Below are 7,433 nucleotides of genomic sequence, written 5' to 3' on the forward strand. Positions count from 1 at the left end.
GCTCAAAATGTTGACCAAAGTCAACTCAGTTGAGTTTTAAAGCTCTAATTCACATTTTAATCCATTTTTCACCTGAAAACTTTTCGGAAAATTTTATGGACTGCGCACGCAAGTCGAGGAAGGATAAATAGTTCTTTTCGAGGTCTTAGAGCACAGAATTAATTATTAAATTTAAAGATGAAATTTTTGGTCATCACAGATCGCCTCACGTCAGCCCCAGTCCGCATCTGCGCTAACACCTTCGCACCTGCGGCCTCGCAGATGCGGCAAATTCCTCGCACCTGCGAGCAATGCCCAGTTCCACACTTGGCCGCTTCTGCGACTGATCTCGCGCACATGTGGCTTCGCACCTGCGATCAAAAGCTTCGCAGGTGCGAACACACCAGTAGGCAGCAGCCCCACCATTTCCTTAAGTCCAAATTTGATCTGTTAACTATCCGAAACTCACCCGAGCCCCTCCGGACCCCGTCCGAACATACCAACAAGTCCCATAACATAACACGGACCTACTCGAGGCCTCAAAATACACATAACAACATCGAAACGACGAATCACACCTCAATTCGAAATCATTGAACTTTGAAGTTACAAGTTTCTATAAACGACTCCGGAACCTATCAAATCATGTCCGATTAACCTCCAATTTCGCACACAAGTCACATTTCACATTACGGACCTATCCAAAATTCCAGAATCGGATTCCGACCCCGATATCAAAAAGTCAAACCCCCGGTCAAACTTTTCAAAAATTCAACTTTCGGCAATTCAAGCCAAATTCCACTACGGACCTCCAAATAATTTTTCGGACATGCTCCTAAGTCCAAAATCACCATACGGAGCTATTGGAATCATCAAAATTTGAATCTGAGATCGTTTACATAGTAGTCCACATCTGGTCACTATTTTAACTTAAGCTTTAAACCTTGAAACTAAGTGTTCCAATTCCTTCCAAAACCTCACTAGACCCGAACCAATTACCCCGGCAATTCACACAACAACTGTAAAGTACAATTTGAGCAATAAATGGGGAAATGGGGTTGTAATACTCAAAAGGACTGGTTGGGTCGTTACACAATAACTTCAAATTTTGCACATAAGTCATAAATGACATAACGGACCTATTCCAATTTCCAGGATCGGATTATGTCCCCGATATCAAAAAGTCAACCCACCGGTCAAACTTCCCAAAAATTTGTCTTTCGCCATTTCAAGCTAAATTCCACTACAGACCTCCAAATAATTTTTCAGACACGCTCCTAAGTCCATAATCAACATACAGAGCTATTGACAACATCACAATTCTATTCCGGAGTCGTTTACTCAAAAGTCAACTCTCCGGTCAACTCTTTCCATTTAAGCTTCTAAATAAGGATTGTTCTTTTAATTTAATTTTTAATCTTCAGTAAATCAAACTCGACAACACCCGTGGGTCATAATACATATTGCGAAGCTACTCGAGATCTTAAGTCACTGAACGGGGCATAAATTCTTAAAATGACAAGTCAGGTTGTTACAAGGGGGATCTCCCGGAATACCGTTCCGTAGTCCCAAAGTAAATATGCAGGGCAGGGGGATCTCCCGGAATACCGTACCGTTCCGTAGTCCCAAAGTAAATATGCAGGGCAGGGGGATCTCCCGGAATACCGTTCTATAGTCCCAAAGTAAATATGATTTCAACAACTGCACATCAAGTGCTCCCATATCACAAATGACACATCATGTGCTCAAATATTACAACATATCACAAATTGCAACAATACATTATTATTTTTTTCACAATAAGAAGCCCATGGCTAAGCCATAATAAGCACAACATCTTAACAAAATATTCGGGAGTGAACAACTCAACCGAATAATATTTCACACTTTGGCACATTGCCTCAATATGATTCACGACCTTTATAATTCAAATTCTTGATAATTATATAACGCTTCGGTTTAAACTTATTTCATTAATTATTTGCATATGAAAAATCAAGAATAAAATTAAATTCCAAGAAATATCAAATCATCAAACTCATGGAATTCACATAAATATACAAGTAATAAACACATCAAATTGTCATATAAAAACAAATTCAACAAACGCAAATTGAGGCATGGCAAATAGATGATTTAATAAATGCCAACGGTTATCCAATTTACTACACAATATACCTAAGACTTTAACCATCATATTTTGCACATTTAAGACCGAGTACGTACTCATCACCTCGCGTACACGGCTTCCAATCACATAATTTCTACATAAGACTCAATGCCTAAGGGGTAATTTCTCCACTCAAGGTTAGGCAAGATACTTACCTTTTTGAAGTTAGGCCAATACTCCAAAATATCCTTCTTGCTTAAATTGACCTCCGAACAGTTCAAATCTATCCAAATTAATTCTACAACCTTATTAAAATTCATCGAAAACAATTACGGATAGTAATACGTCGACTTAACAATTTATTCCAAAAAGTCAACAAAGGTCAACGCGGGGCTCGCCTCTCGGAACCCGACATAATTTTCATGAAATCCGAACACCCATTCCGATACGAGTTCAACCATACTAATTTGATCAAATTTCGATAACAACTCGACATCCAAATCTTAAATTTTTGTTTTTGGAAGATTTTGCCAAAAAATCTTGATTTCTTCCATAAAACTCCGAATTAAACGATGAATATAATCATATATTCATGAAATATAAACACTTTAGGTTATATAACACTTACCTCAACCCATATGGTAAAAATCGTCTCAAACATCGCTTCAATCCGAGCTCCATAGCTCCAATTATGTTATAAATGGATGAAACCTCAAAATACAGCTAGTGCCTAGGTATTTACTCTTCACGATCGCGAAAAATGCTTCGCGGTCGTGATGCACATTTTTTCTCAGCCAAAAATTTGCCTTTCGCAATCGCGGAAAATGCTTCGCGATCCCGAAGAACAAGTTCCTAGCTCATCCAAACAACCTCTAGTACAATGGTCATACCATTTTATACAAAATTCCAAATTGCAAATGGTTTAACTTTCTGAAAACTAGACACCAAGGACTACAAATTCATTTTTCGATCATCTCCAAATTCCTTATAGATTGTGAGATATAATATTCCAAAGTCAAGTTAGTGCAGCAGGATTTTCCTCTGTGCGATCACGAAAAGGCTTCCGCGATCGCGATTCACAGTGTTCAAACATCAAAATTTCTCTTCGCGATCGCGATGCTTACCTTTGTGGCCAAAAATCGGCAACATAAAATGGCCAAGAAATGGTCCGAAATCACCCCGAAACTCACCCGAACCACTCGGAACCCCGTCCAAACATTGCAACAAGTCTCAAAACATATAACAGAGTTACTCGAGGCCTCAAATAACATCAAAACGATGAATCTCACCTCAAATAAAAATCTATGAACTTTGAACTTTCAAATTTTATATCTTGTGTCGAAACATATCAAATCAATCCGGAATAACTTTAAATTTTGCACACAAGTCAAAAAATGATATAACGAATCTATTCAAATTTCCGAAATCGAAATCCGACCTCGTTATCAAAAATTCAAACTTCGGTCCGACTTTCCAAAAATCTTCTATTTTTTAATTTTTGCCAAAATGCGTTGAATTGTCCTACGGACTTCCAAATCCAAATCCGAATATACGCCTAAGTCCGAAATTATCATACGAAGTTATTACCATCATCAAAATTCCATTCCGAGGTCGTTTGCTCAATAGTCAACTCTTTTCATTTAAGGTTCTAAATAAAAATTATTCTTTTAATTTAATTCTGAATCTTTCGAAAATCAAACTCGACCACACCCGCGGGTCATAATACATATTGTGAAACTTTTCGAGACCTTAAGTCACTAAGCGGGGAGTTAATTCTTAAAACAATAAGTCGGGTCATTACAACAGTATTAGTTATAGTACTACTTAGTAAATAGTGATAATAGTAACAGATAGATAGTAATAATAAGGTCTCAAATTAGTAACAAAATATTTAATCTGAAGTAGATGTATGCCAATCCCTGGCAACTGCGCCAAAACTTTGACGAGGCCAATGGGTATAGGATTTTCCTGCTCGTGCTTTGTCCACATCTAGTATAGTTTATGATATCGTCCCACGAAGATTGGAACATCTATGCTACAGACATTTCATATTTCAACAACTATTTGAGAGAATCAGTTTGATGAAAAGTGAGTGAGGTTTAAAGCTTGTTAATTACTTAAACAAAAACCAAGAACTTTCGAAAGATTTATAATTTAAAATAGTTAGGAATCGTTGAATTCACTTGATAATATATTACAATAACATCTCAATTTTTACATGTATTTATCTGAGGAATAATTGCTTATTGCTAATAAAATTATATTTAGCTCACTAAGAAGTAGTCAATTAATAGCACTTCGTGAGGTTATGTGATTAATTGAGTTAAAATTAGTGACGATTAAACCGAAATATTTTTCTTGAATTGTGCTAGGAGGTAGTAAAAACTTTGTGAGAATACTTTTACTAAAAAAATCAATAATCTGGCCTACAATAATTCCTCCGTGAGAATTAAAACTGAGGCAAGCAAGATTACGAACTTGGAATAATAGATTACTAAAAACTACTCTCACTCTACTATTTATTCATTGGTTATTATATATCAATTTTGCTTCGTGAGAATTACAAAATCAATATAAGAATAACTTAGAGATAAACTATGTAGAAGTGATAATAATGATTAATTAAAACTATTATTACGACACAGTACAAAATATAAAAAGAAAGTTTCAAGCCAAGGATGTATTAAACTGAGATAGTATTATAAATATATATATATATATATATCAAGTTTTATCAACTATCCCAACAAAATAAGTTACTCCATTACGAAGTAAGAAAAACTAATTTAGAAACAAAGAACTTATGATGAGATATTGTTATTCTAAAAGAAAGCCAACTAGTAGAAAAAACTGAAGACAAAAGAGAGAGACCAAAGAGTAGTTTTCTCCCGCAAGACTCCATGTCTTCTTTCCAAAATTCACTCTCTATTTATAGAGTTTAATGCCAAAGGTTCTCCATAGTTGCAACTATGGAAATTGTAGGTACAACTATGAACTTGTTAATTGAGTTTCATTCTGCAGAGAAAGACTATAGTTTCAACTATACTTCTCTAGTTGCAACTATGTGATTTCCTTCATGATTTCCAATTGCTATCGTCACAACTATGGTGCTTTAGTCCATCTGCTTCTTCATTCCCAATTGGCTACTCAATTCCAACGTTTTTTCTTATTTTCTTTAATTTTCAGATGCTCTTCCTCCTGCGAAGTATGTTAGAAAATATTAGCAATCTAGCTACAAACTGCGATAATATTATTTAACTTCAATCCATGTGGATACGATATTATATTATACTATATTCATCTAGCGAGCATATTTAAGTGTGTGTTTTGCGCTCGTCAAATTTTGGCGTCGTTGCCGGGGATTGGCAATCAATAGTGTTGGAAATAGTTTGTAGTGCTAATTCAGGAATTAATCTATTTATTTTATATTTCTCTTTTAACGTTTGGTATTCCTTGACCTTGCGCAGGTTACAGGTTAGATTGGTGCATGACTCGATCTTCTAGGAAGGAAGTGCTACCATAAGAACCAGAGATAGAAAAACAACTGCGACAGCTGAGGAAGGAAAGAAATCTCCCGGATAATACAGAGAAGGTTGGGCAATCCTCAACCAACAAAACTATAGTTGGAGATGATGATAATGTGGTTTTAGCTGCAAGAGAGGCAGCCCAACAACAAGAAAAAACTGTACGAGATGCTGAGGAAGCAGCTCTTCGAAATGCACAACTTGTCTATGAAGAGGAGAGGGCTCGTAGAATTGCTCAGAATCAACCCTTGGGTGAAGACCAGTTTGGAATTATACCTCCCAAGGCTGGGAGACCACTCGGCGATTATGCTAGACCGGTATACAACCAAGGATTGTCAAGTATTATACCACCTCCTATTGTAGCTAATAATTTCTAGTTGAAGCAAGGGTTGCTCCAAACCCTTCAAAATTGTTGTGTCTTCAGAGGGAGGATGAACGAAGATCCAAACACACATCTTATGGACTTCGAGGATATTATGAACACCTTTCAATATAATGGTGTGTCACAAGATGTAGTGTACTTAAGGGCATTCCCCTTCACACTAAAAGATGATGCTAATAAGTGGCTTCAGAGCTTGCCAACAGGATCAATTAGAACATGGGAGGAGATGACCAGAAAATTTCTTGATAAGTATTTCTCCTCAGCTAAAACGGGAAAGTTTAGAAGAGAAATCCATAACTTCTGCCAGAAAGATACTGGAACTGTGTTTGAGGCTTGGGAGAGGTTTAAGGAATTAGTTCGAAAGTGTCAACATAGCGAAATTGAACTCTCGATGCAACTCCAGATTTTTTGGATGAATTGACACCGGCCTCACGTAGAACATTGAGTAATGCAGCCGGAGGCCCGTTGATGAAGAAGATACCATAGGAGATAGTCATTATTCTTGATGAGTTATCTGAAGATGCAAATCAGTGGCCCTCTGAGAGTGCTGAAAGAAGAAGATCGACATATGTTCACCATGTTAATGCTAACACATCTGTACAAGTACAACTTGATGCAATGGCAAAAGAAAAACGGAAGCTAACCTTAGCTTTGATACAAGGTAAGCCTCATGCATCTTGTGATATATGTGAAAGAGAACACCCTACTCATGAGTTCATCTGGGGATATTGCAAATGCATGGCAGCAAATCAACCCCAAACCTCATGGACAAGGAGCTCCAGTCTTCCAAAATCAACAGAGGCAGTAGTTTCTGCCTCAATAGCCCAACCAGCCTGGTCTAGAAGATCAAATGAAAGCCTTCATTGTCAAGACAGAAGAGAGGTTAGACACTCATGGAGCAACCATCACAGAACTGGGTACTGGTTTTCGAAACTTGGAGAGACAAGTGGGAAAAATTACCACAATATTGTTTGAGAGAATTTCATGAACTCTCCCACCTGATACTGAGAGAAATCCCAAAGAAACAGTGAATGATGTGACCTTGAAAAGCGGGAAAATGTTGAAATATCCCACTCCAATCCAAAAAGAGGTGGTACTTGAAAAATAAATTGGGGAGCAGCTGAAAAATAAAGTTGATAAGAAGAAGAAAGGAAATAAGGGAGCTGAGAAAAAGAAGAAGGAGGAAACTTCAAGAAATGAGGAATCTAATGAAGAAAGCAAGCACATGCCTACTTTACCTTTTTCCCAAAAGCTGTATAGAGAAAAGTTGGACAAACAATTTGAGAGATTTCTGGATATGCTGAAACAGGTTAATGTAAATTTGTCATTCACAGAAGTGCTCTCACAATTGCCAGCTTATGCATAATTCTTGAAGGGGGTCCTAAAAAAGAAGAGGAAGATAGAAGAGACCTCAGTAGTCAAGCTCACAGAGCATTGT

At 37.1% G+C, this 7,433-nt stretch overlaps 1 non-coding gene across 1 annotated transcript; it reads right to left on the reverse strand.

The window, feature by feature from the left end:
- Positions 1–6,269: 6,269 nt before the first annotated feature.
- LOC142174139 (small nucleolar RNA R71) lies at positions 6,270–6,376 on the reverse strand. Its single transcript, XR_012703471.1, has one exon. It is a non-coding gene; the product is annotated as a small nucleolar RNA R71 (small nucleolar RNA).
- Positions 6,377–7,433: the final 1,057 nt, after the last annotated feature.

Source organism: Nicotiana tabacum, chromosome 2 (assembly GCF_000715075.1).
Source record: "Nicotiana tabacum cultivar K326 chromosome 2, ASM71507v2, whole genome shotgun sequence".
Classification (NCBI taxonomy): domain Eukaryota; kingdom Viridiplantae; phylum Streptophyta; class Magnoliopsida; order Solanales; family Solanaceae; genus Nicotiana; species Nicotiana tabacum.